Source organism: Notechis scutatus, chromosome 3 (assembly GCF_049901735.1).
Source record: "Notechis scutatus isolate UNSWTSFEM ecotype Mainland chromosome 3, rNotScu1.2, whole genome shotgun sequence".
NCBI lineage: Eukaryota > Metazoa > Chordata > Lepidosauria > Squamata > Elapidae > Notechis > Notechis scutatus.
The window spans coordinates 103,005,937-103,017,530 of record NC_142011.1 but is presented as its reverse complement, the minus strand read 5'-3'; positions in this window follow the sequence as shown (position 1 = coordinate 103,017,530).

Here is an 11,594-nt window from a genome sequence, read left to right as displayed (position 1 = left end):
GCTGGCTCTTCAGCTTTGTAATGGAAATGAGCACCACCCCCTAGAGCCGGAAACAACTACCACATATGTGCAAGGGGAACCTTTACCTTTATCCATTTTTACTGGGGGGGCAGGGGGGAAGCAAAGGAATTGGTCAAGACCAAGGATTATTTTCTACATCTATGTATCAGAATGGTCAAACAAATGGCAACTTCAAATCTCAACAAATAAATGCTCTGTCTTACATATTGGCAAAAAAAATCAGAAAATAAAATACAAGCTGAATAGTCAAGATCTTGTTGATGATCCAAGCTCTGTAAAGGACCTTGGAATACTCACCTCTAATGATCTAAGTGCACCTCTAATGATCTAAGTGCAACTACATAGCCAAAAAGGCATTAAGAGTTGTTAACCTAATCCTATGTAGCTTTTTCTCTGGTAATATCACACTACTAACTAGAGCATACAAAACATTTGCTAGACCAATATTCGAATACAGCTCATCAGTCTGGAACCCACATTACGTATCTGATATTAGCACAATTGAGAAAGTCCAGAAATATTTCACAAGAAGAGTTCTCCACTCCTCTACTCGTTGTAGAATACCTTATGCCACCAGACTTGAAATTCTAGAACTAGAAAACCTTGAATTACGCTGTCTTCGGTCTGATTTAAGCATGGTATATAAAATCATACATTGCAATGTCCTACCTGTCAATGAATACTTCAGCTTCAACCATAACAACACAAGAGCACACAATAGATACAAACTCAAAGTTAACCACACCAAACTTGATTGCAGGAAATACGACTTCAGCAACAGAGTGGTCAATGTCTGGAATACTGTACCCGACTCTGTAGTTTCTTCCCCAAACCCCAAAAACTTTAACCTTAGACTGTCTACTATTGACCTCACCCCTTTCCTAAGAGGTCTCTAGGGGGCATGCATAAGCGCACCAACGTGCCTACCATCCCTGTCCTATTGTTTCTTTTATTTTTATTTTATTTTTCTTATATGTACCCATTTCATGTATTCATAACTATGTATACACTTATACTTATTATCTTGTAAACAATTGACAAATCAAAATAAATAAAATAAATAAATAAATCTGCTTTTTTCTTGCTTTACCTAGCAATTTTGTCATCGTGCAAAGGAGCTTAAGTGCATGCTTACATTAGTTTGAAGCCATTAGTGATAGGGAGAATATCACACAGAATTTAGAATGTAGAATAAGAGTAACTTTCTTTCTCTCACACCCAAACATCAACTTCATTTTCTTGCTGAAATCTTTTCTAAAACTAAATGATCTATCGTCATTACATCCATCTGTATATATTGGATCTAACATAAATTCAAAGTATGTTGGGCACACTTTCAACCCCATATAAACTAGCTGTAAAGGTCTCAATAAAATCAATACAAACATAGTGAAGTAGTGGAATAGGCCTTCTGAACCACTTGTTACAGGGTAATGTATTCCTGTTTGTTTTATGGATGTTCTGTGCAACAGAAATTTTAAAGGATTATTTGTTGAAGTTACATAAGTTCCCATGCTATGTTCTAAATCTGCAATTGCCAAAAGTTGTTTTGCACATTATACAAGCTCTTTGTCAAATGTTGTCATCAAATTGTTATTATTATCCTTTATTTTCTCTATGCTTCTTCCTACCTTTTCTCAGACAATGGAAAATCATGCTTCTTTTGAAAGACCAACGTAGTACAATTTTCTTAAGTGCGGGTATCTTTTGCCTTTAATATTCCATTTTTAAGCCAGCAGTTGTTTTGATGTGTGCAGTAATATATCATGCAGGTGAACTATTATTGCTGCTTCCTGACTTATTTGTGGTGCTGTATGTTGGCACTTTGGGAGAACTAGGAATGAGAAAATCATAGTATCGAGTGGTTTTTGCTAACAGTTTTAGGTGCTACAATGTGTACCAAACAGAACTTCAGACAATATTTTGAAGTTTATTTTACAAAAGTTTTCTAATGCCCACCAAATAGCTGTATGACCATGGTCATTTCAGATACTTTAAAAATTAGCATTAAGGAATCAAATAAATACAATAGATTGAGGTGAAAATTAGTTTTCACAGGATCAAACATAAATAGATAAAATATTTTTTATCTGGTTAACAAAACAAGGAACTGATAAAAATGTTTATCTCCTGCTCCCAAAATAATTGCTTCTAACTCCTTATGTAAATCAGGAAGGAGAAAGAGAAGCAAGGACTTTGAACACTATTGTTGAATTTGTATTTGATATACAGCAGTCACAGGAATTCTTTTGTCATGATCATTAGCTTTTCTAAAATAAAATAATAGCAAGTTCCTGGTGTTGTTTTTTTTTGTACCTGTTTAATTATTTCTAATCCACCCTGCTGAGGAAAAACCTAACAATAGGAGACTGTGTGGAAGTAGAAACAGAATGAGGCCCCTGGGCTGTTATAATACAAAAGCTTGTAAAAACAGAACCAAAAGAAACATCTGCTTTAGCTGGTTAACATGTTTGAGAAGGAGTTCGGGCACTTCCAGGAGTTCCGCACTACCATTTTCATTCCAAATCCTTTAAATTAGCTGCATGCCAGTTGAGCCAAACATCTCAACTTTGCTCCCAAGTAAGGGCAATAATGCCGGTGCAAAATGCAGCGGCCCGCATGGTTTTGTGCAAACCTCAGTGTACACATGTATCACCTCTCCTGCAGGAGTGCATTGAATGCCGATTTGCTTCTGGGTGCAATTCAAGGTGCTGGTTGTCACTTTTAAAGGCCTTCATGGCTTGGGACCAGGTTATCTGAGGTACCGTCTCTTGCCGGTCACATCTACCCGACCCATCAGAGCAAGGAGGCAGGGAATGTTGCAGGTCCCATCCCCGAGGGAGATATACTTGGTGGGACCCAGAACAAGGGCCTTCTCCATGGTGGCTCTCTCTCTCTGGAATTGTTGTGGTTAGCCAGCAGCAGGTGCGGATGACTGAGGAGAGCAAGGACTCAGATGAGAAGCCAGGACCATTAGGGAATGGACTGCTGCCTTCAGAGATTATGGGGGCTGGCAGCAGCGATGAGGAAGTTCCCGAGGAGCCTGTGCCAAGTGCTTGTGCATGCAGGGCTGCTCATAGGAAAGAACAGCTGCAGCAGCACGGACGACTCGGGAGTAAGGCTGCAAGGTAATGGCCCCTCCTTCAAGAAGATAAAAGCCAGCTGTGAATCAGATGTTCTTTGTAGGAAGCAAAAACATTTTGAAACTCAGCCTCGTGGACATTGCAGTATCTTAGTTGGTATTTGAAGACTTTTTGTGTTGTAAAATATTTCTTATTTGTTATTCTTGGCAGCCTTGCACAGTTTTGGCAAGGTTTGTGCTTTTCAAAGTTAATTAGCTTGCAGCAGCCTTTTAACCGGGGATTCATAAGAATCATTAAAAGGTTTTTGTTCCCTTTGGTTCGTGTTTGTTTTATTGGACAAAGGTTTGGGTCAGAACAGGAATATCATTCCCCCACAGATTAGAACAGCCCCCATGCTAATACTTTTCTGGAAGGTGCCGAAGACCTGGTTCTGCCAGCAGGCCTGGGGAACCCAGAGTGGGATGGAGCCCATTAAATGGCTTGTGTGATCTGCTGTTACCGGGGTGGGGGGTGATTTTGTTATATTGTACTATATTAATTTATTTGATTCTTTTTGTTAGTTGTTATTGTTTTAAATGTGGTTTTATATTCTGTAAGCTGACTTGAGTAGCCATGGGTAAATAGGCAGCAATATAAATGCAATCAATCAATCAATCAATCAATAAGTAAAGTTGGATTGTGGTAACCCAGAGCTGATCCTGAAGCAGTGTAAGTGCTATATGCCAGAGTTCCCCAATGTTTCTGGCTTTGCGGACAGTGGGGAGAGGGAATGGTTTTGCACGAGTGCCCAGAGGTGCATTCGCACACACACAGCTCCACTTGCGTGAGCAGCATGCATGCACATCTGCCGCTCACACAAGTGAGGATACATGTGCATGCACACGTGCTTGTTGGCGATTTCCGTGGCCCAGTTGCAATCCCCTCATGGCTCACTAGTGGGCAGTAGCCCACAAATTAGGGACCCCTGCTTTATGCAATGCACAAATATTTGTAGCTCAGCTAATGAGCCAAGTCCTTATTCTGCCAGCAGAACTATGTTTCAGTAAATACTTGTAAATCAGAGTTTGACTTGTAAATCAAACTTGCGGCCTGTGGGCCCAATGCGTCATGCGCTGGCCACGAAGGGAAAAAACGTCACATAATGCTACCATGATGACGTGAGTTTGACACCCCCTCATGATACAATGAGTAGATTATCTAGTGGGAATGGAATTCAAGTCTTCTGCTTAAAATGGAGCCTTTCTCAGCAGATATATTGGGTGCTTGGTTTCCATTATTAAATATAATGATAAATTTCATTTCAGGATCAAGACCATGTTCTTGTGGCTTAAACAGCACGTATGACTACTTATTTATAAATAGCTATGTTCAGTTTTGTGTATATGAAAGGGCTATCAGAAGAAGAAAGAATCAGAAAATGTTGCTTCTAGAAGAGATACTTTATCAAGCTCGCTTGCTGCACATTATAAGAGCTGATAAGGATATTTCTATTTTTATTATGTCTTCTAATCTCCGCTGCTTTAATTTGAAAGCATCGCTTCAGGATATTTTTCCATACAAAAGCAAAATGAAATTCAGCCTGTGAATTCAAATAAATGGATGATCAAGCTCAGCAGTCTGTTTAGCAAAAATATCAACATTTTTATAGAAATTTATTTCCATTTTAACTAATTCCCACATTCCTTTTCCTCTCTCTATTGTGCTCCTGTGGAGTTTATACTTCCATCCAACTTCTAACAAGGGATATCTAGCTTAGAGGCTCTTGCTCTCTTAAGTTAGTGTCCTTGAACACTCAGGATTTCCACTTCCTTTGTAAAAACATAATGACCATCCCAGTTAGTGGAACTCACCAGCCCACAAACATCCTAATTTGCCCTAAATACTGTATCTCTAAGAGAAAAAAATCAGCAAATGCTTTGATGATTGTCAAAAAGAAGGGAAAAATACAATATTTCTTTTCTTTTTTTACCTTTTTAATACTTTCTCTCCCTTACATATTCATGCTAAAAGCAAAGTCAGTTCAGCTGCCTGGAATAATCTGCTTATTCATTGTGTTGCCTTCCACACAATCAATTACACCTACATTAATTTGTATATCTGGAGAATTCCTTTCCTTTTGCAATATGAAGCAGAGAGATGATTTGCAGGAATACAACAAAGGGCAGGAAGGAAAATGCTAATAGTTTTCTTTACTGGTACTTTTTCATTGCATATTCTACCCAACCAAGGTTCCATACAGTATCTATAAACAGAAATGAGAACCTGAAGCAGGGGGTGGGATTCTATTGGTTCAGACTGGTTCTATAGACCTGGTTGTTACGATGCTACAGTAACTCCCCTGCTGCTCCAAATAAAATGTTTTCCCAGAACAATTTTTTTTTAAAAAAAAAAGCTTTAGTCTGCACCCATAGAAAGGTTCTCTAAATAAAATTAAAGAGGCTAACAGAATAGAAGGCAAGATGGCACGATACTGTCAATGATGACAAAAACATTTGTTTATGACAACTCAAAGGATCCGGATGGAATACTGTTGCCTACTGGGTCACACAGAGTTGGAAGTGACTCAACACCACCAATAATTGCTAGGCAGGAAAGTGGCAGAAAGGAAGAGAAAGGGCCATAGCTTCAGGACCAGATATTCCCCAGCTATTCAGGACCATAAACACTTCCCCAGCTATTCAACTCTTCAATCCTTTCTCCAGTCTAGAAAACTCAGTTCAGTTCTTCCTCTGTCCAACATTTTCTGGATAATTGTTTCTGCCCACTCCTCCTTAGGAGGAGTCTACCTTCTTTTTCCTCAAACTTGGAAAAACACAGGGCCATGTAACATCTAGGGTGCCAGGGTAGCTCTATAGCACAGGGGTCAAACTCGCCGTGTCATGTTGCCATCACGTGACATATTGTGATATTTTTTCCCTTTGCAGAGCCTGCATGTGATGCAACCGGCTGATGGACCGCCAGTTTGACACCGCTGCTCTATAGAGTCATCTAATGCAGCATGTTTCATGTCCAAATCAGGATGTTTAAAGAAAAATAATCTACTTTGCTCTACTAAAATCCTGCATTTACCAGCATGATTTTTAAAATGTCCTTTGAAGGATACATTTTGAAATGACACACACCTCTCTTCCATTTTTCACCTTTAAAAAAAAATCCTACGTATTTTTGTCCTAAGACAGAGTTACAACATGGAAACAGAATCCGGGGCTATTCATGCAAAGCAGCAGCGTTCGCAGGAAGGCAAGGAAATGATGCAACGCAGTGAAGCTTTGGCCCTTTGGGATGTGTATTGTGATGTTGCGTGCCCAACCGAAAGCAGCAAAGACTATGGCCCAGAGTATCTGTGGAACAGTCTTGCTCCAATGGGATTGTCCTGCCCCACTCATCCAGCAAAAGGGTTTTGCTATGGACCCCACTGGCCCAGGAATTCCAGCTGGTGGGGTCACGGGAAAGAGCCTGTTCCACTGTGGCCCTGTGAAACATTCTACCACTGGAAGTGAGAAGTGCCCCCACCCTTTTGGCCTTCCAGAAAGGTATCACAACCTGATTTTGCCAGTTGACTTGAGGCCCCAAACGGGGAGCTCATCCCTGGAAATGGTCGACAGAAAGAAGTTCTCATCCCCATGCCATCCATGATTGTTGTTTTTATATAGCATTGTAATTGTTTCTATATTTATCTTTTTATATTTTGTAAGCAACCCAGAGTCACCTTACTACCATGTTTCTCATATAATAAGGCCGGGTCTTATTTTTTTTTTGAGCCCCGAAAAAATGGCTAGGCCGTCTTTTCGGGGGGGGGGTGACTTAATTCCCCCCCTTGCATCTTCGGGCGGGCGAGCGGGCGGCGATGGCTTGGATGTTGACCTCAGCATTGGTGGGGCACTTCGTATCGGGGTCAACGTAGGCAGCACCATATCCGGGTGTGCAACAAAAGTACTTCCTAACGGCAAGCCCCCCCACCATTCCCATTTCGCATGTTTTAATATAGGCCTTAATTTGGGGGGAGGGGCTTAATTTCATTTCATGCCTATAAAACATGCTGGGACTTCCTATTGGGGGAGGCCGTATTGTTGGAGAAACAGGGTAGTAAGGTCAGCATATTGAATTAATTAATTAATTAATTAACTAACAAACAAACAAATAAATAAATAAATAACTTTCCAATTGGATGAAAGTAGTGGATTTTGTGGATCCTTTGAATGGGAAAGAAGATTGTAGGCTGCTTCAGACATTTATTTTTAATTAATTTAAAATTTAAATTCCTAGAGTGGGCCTTAGTGACGTTTAAAACCTTAGAGCTCAGACATTTTCTGAGCATTCCTAGGCTGGATGGGGAGGGGAACTCATCTGGCTCACTGCTTACTATTTCCTTACTTATACTTTAAGGGAGTGGTAGGTAATGTGCAGCTGCCAGACATTAAGCTTCAACTCACATGAGCTTAAAATAATGTGACCAATAGGGAGGGAGAACAGGAATTGCAGTTCAACATTTGGAGACGATAGATCAAAGCTGTCAAACTCCGGGCCCATCACGTGCTGGCCACACCCACACCCGGTTTAGTGAAGAAGGAAAAAGTTCCGCTACATCACATGACACCGCTGTGATGATGTGAGTTTGACATCCCTGCTATAGGTTATCCACAGGGGTGGGATTCAAATTTTTCAACAAGTTCTGTGGGCGTGGCTTAGTTGGTGGGCATGGCTTGGTGGTTATGTGACTGGGTGGACATGACTTGGTGGTCATGTTATTGGCTGGGTGTGGCCAACTCAATATCACTCACATCGAGGCACGCATCTCCTCGCCTGGCCTCTCATGACTGTGGGGATGGTGCAATAGTTGTAAGTGTGAAAAATGGTTATGTCACTTTTTTCAGTGCCATTGTAACTTTGAATGGTTATTCCACACAAGCAAAGTACCAGCAAAGGAGGGGGGGAAAAACTCCAGAGAAGTTCCAGAGACAGGAAGTCTAGTCTTGCCAAGAATGTAATAAGGGTTAATGGAGAGGCAGTTTCTGTAAGCAACACCAGAATATTTCCTTCCTGCCTTCCTTACAGGATTAGCCCAGTAATTTCTTCTAACAACTGGTTCTCTGAACTGCTCAGAATGTTAACAACCGGTTCTAGGCAATAGGTGCGAACTGGTAGAATCCCATCCCTGGTTATCCACCTATTCTAGGATCATTTTCAAAATAGGTGTAAGCTTCTCATTTAAGGAGGTTTAGCTCTGGCTCTCAAATGAGATTTGGGGAGGTGGAGTTGGAAAGCAATGCAGGTCAATATTTTGTTTCTATGGAACAGAGCTGAAGCAAAAGACTTTTTACATTTCCGAACAATATTTGATCAATTAGCAACCCTGACATCCCACAATTACTAGCAATTTGGAAGAGGTGTGCCATGTTCTCAACTTTGCTTGTTAAAAATATAACTACCAGTTATTTTGCAATGTGCTGTAAACAAGAAGACAAGCCTATCTCATTCGAAAACAGTAACATGTCAAAGTGACAGCCACGGACTGAAAAGAACATGGTGTTTAAGAGGAAGAGAAGAGACGGGAATGTTTTCTAAGTGAGCATCGTTATGTGCCGGCTTAATTATATCTGTGAATTTGTTATTTTGGAAACCAGGGCAGCAGCTACCCAGAGGGATCAACATTATCAATGAGGGGGGGGGGAGTACAAGATGTTCCAAGGAAACGGAGAGACATCAAGTGGCAAACAGGATATATTTAAAGAGCATCATTTACTAGTATTCAATCAAGTTTTTGTTTTATTGGATTTAATACAATGTTTCCTATCAGGCTTGAAACCTGCCAGACCTGAGCAAAGACTGAAATGGATTGATCTTGATCAAATAAAGACAGGTGGGGAAAATTGTGTGCATAATGAGTAAACAGCCTATGGCCAGGGATCATGCTGTCCTAGGCTTATATGTGTAAGTATGATCTGCTTTTTTTTTAAAGCAGCCACAGATTTTCAGTAAATTGAAAGAATGGAGAAAGAATGGGGGAGAGTGGATGAGGGAGAATAATTTTATTTTAAATTGTTGATGAAGTTTCAATAAAACATGGTCTTTTGTTTGGATTGCTGTGCACTTTCTGTGTAGACCATATTCCCTTTCCCATATATTATGACTCCTGTGTAGTGCTTCCATGATATTCAGGACCAGGGACAATTCCCATTGGAGAAATAGATTGCTCTGGGATTGGTGGCTTTGAAACAAAACCTGGGAGCAATGTGAACAGGCTTTAATCTAAACCAGGGTCATGATCTTTGCTAAGTGCCCTTCAAGTACTCAGCCAGAATAACAAGTAATCTATTACTAAAATTCTCATGGCTGTTTGATTGGGCGAAATGGTGCATCATACGTGCAATACTGCACGTACCTCAAGTGGGATAGCTTACATGATGAGTTTAAAATCCAGAACCCATGGTTCTCATGGGATTGATATTTGGCAAGGTTGTGGCTACTTCATGCTGCCACACTGCTAATTTAAACTTTAGGACAATAATGTTTCAAAGGGCAACTACCACAGCAGAAAAGGTATATTTCCGGGCCTGCCAGATAAGAATTTGTTGGGACCAGAAGTGGTATTCAGCCAGTTCTGATAGGTTCTGGAGAACCAGTAGTGGACATTTTAAGTAGTTTGGACAACCGGTAAATACTACCTCTGGTTGGCCCCGGCCCCATCTATTTGCTGCCTCCCGAGTCCCAGCTGGTCAGAGTCCCAGCTGATCGGCTGGGTCTTCTTTTGTTGCCCTGCACAGGAGAATGGAGCTGGAAAACAGGTTAGTGGGGTGGGGAGGGAATGGGGATTCTACAGTATCCTTCCCCTGCCATGCCCACCAAACCACATCCACCAAGCCATGCCACACCCATCAAGCCACGCCCACAGAACTGGTAGTAAAAAAATTTGAATACCACCACTGGATGGGATCCACTGTATGCTTCTCCTATCACACCTGATGGGATACACAGATGAAACTGGGAAGGGGTGGTCCCTAAAGTATCCCTCACATAATTGCCCATGCTACTACTGCCTTTTGTTCCAGATGGTCTTTGAGAGCAGCTCCAGGAAGACTGCATTATAGTAATCCATTTGAAAGATGACAGGAGCATGAATGATAGAGCAGAGCATCCCATTCCAGGAAGAGGCACAACTGGCACACAACTGGAAGCTGTGCAAAGGTCCTCCTGGCCGTGGCTACCACAGTTATGAATCCATGTTGAACTCTTTTCTAACAGTTAACTTAACAACAGTTACTTTGATGACAAGGGTAATCATTCAGACTGCAAGGTTAACTGGCTAATTGCTGGCTTAATCAAATTTGAAAGATTAATTTAACAGAGTGCTGATTTTAATTGGCAAGGTGAAATGTTAAGATCATACTTGTTTGTTAGGCTTCATGAGTTCTATTAAATTAGAATAGAAAGTTGCTATTAAATTTTTAAAAATTATTTAATAAAAAGGGGAAATTTTTGATTAAATTGCAAGCATCCTCAGTTTTTGCTTCATTTTCTCAGCATCAAAGGCATCAATATTAAGGACTTGGCTCTTTATTATTTTTAATTAATAAGCCCCAGGCTAAAAGGCATTGGAATCAGCACCAGTCCTAAAAGACATAAGAGTGTTCATAGTGAACCGTACCATTGGTCTTTTTAATTCAAAACCAAGATAATCAAATCAGAGCTATTGACACAAGTGTCCCTCACTGTAAAAACAAAATCAACACCCAGAATTGAACATAGAATCATGTGTACTTTTTTTCTTTCTTTAAAACAAAAAAGAGAGATGTGAAATGTGAGGCTTCCATATTGTCCACGTGAATCTTTTTCTCTTTGCCTCCCCCCACCCTTATATCAAGATGAGATTTTGGGCAGGAACAGTGAAGTCCAACTAAGTGAATATCATATCTTGAAGTTCATAGGAAGGCTTCTTTCTCCAAATGCATCCATAGGTTTAATGGTATCTATGCAAGCCTGGTTCATGACAAGTAGGAACTAAGATCAACTGAGCAGCAGATTGGAAGCTGCTTATGATTCATCTCCTTTTTGAATCCAGAAACTGGGAAATGTTCTTTAAATAGCAAGAGAGCTATACATTACTTAAAGAAACCACCATTTTCTGAGTGTTCAGGGTTTTTATTTTATAGAGAAAGAATAAATTTTGGGGATACTTAAACCATCACTTAAAAAGTTGCAGTTTAAGATGACTGCAGGAGTTCCAGGTAAAATATGGTGAATTGAAGATGGTTCTTTGAAAGTGAAGTTACAGGTAAGTATTCTGGTTCCTTGGAAGCTCTCAGATAAAGAGAGGATGGGAGATTTGCCCACATGTTCTCCAGACAGCTACTCCTCATGAGAAGACCACCAACCACACTTTACCAACCACACTTACTATACACTTTCAGAAATTGCTCATTAACTGCTTGTAAGCTATTTGAGATCTTAGGAAAGACAAATTTAAAAGCACCAAATAATCCTGCCTTCAAT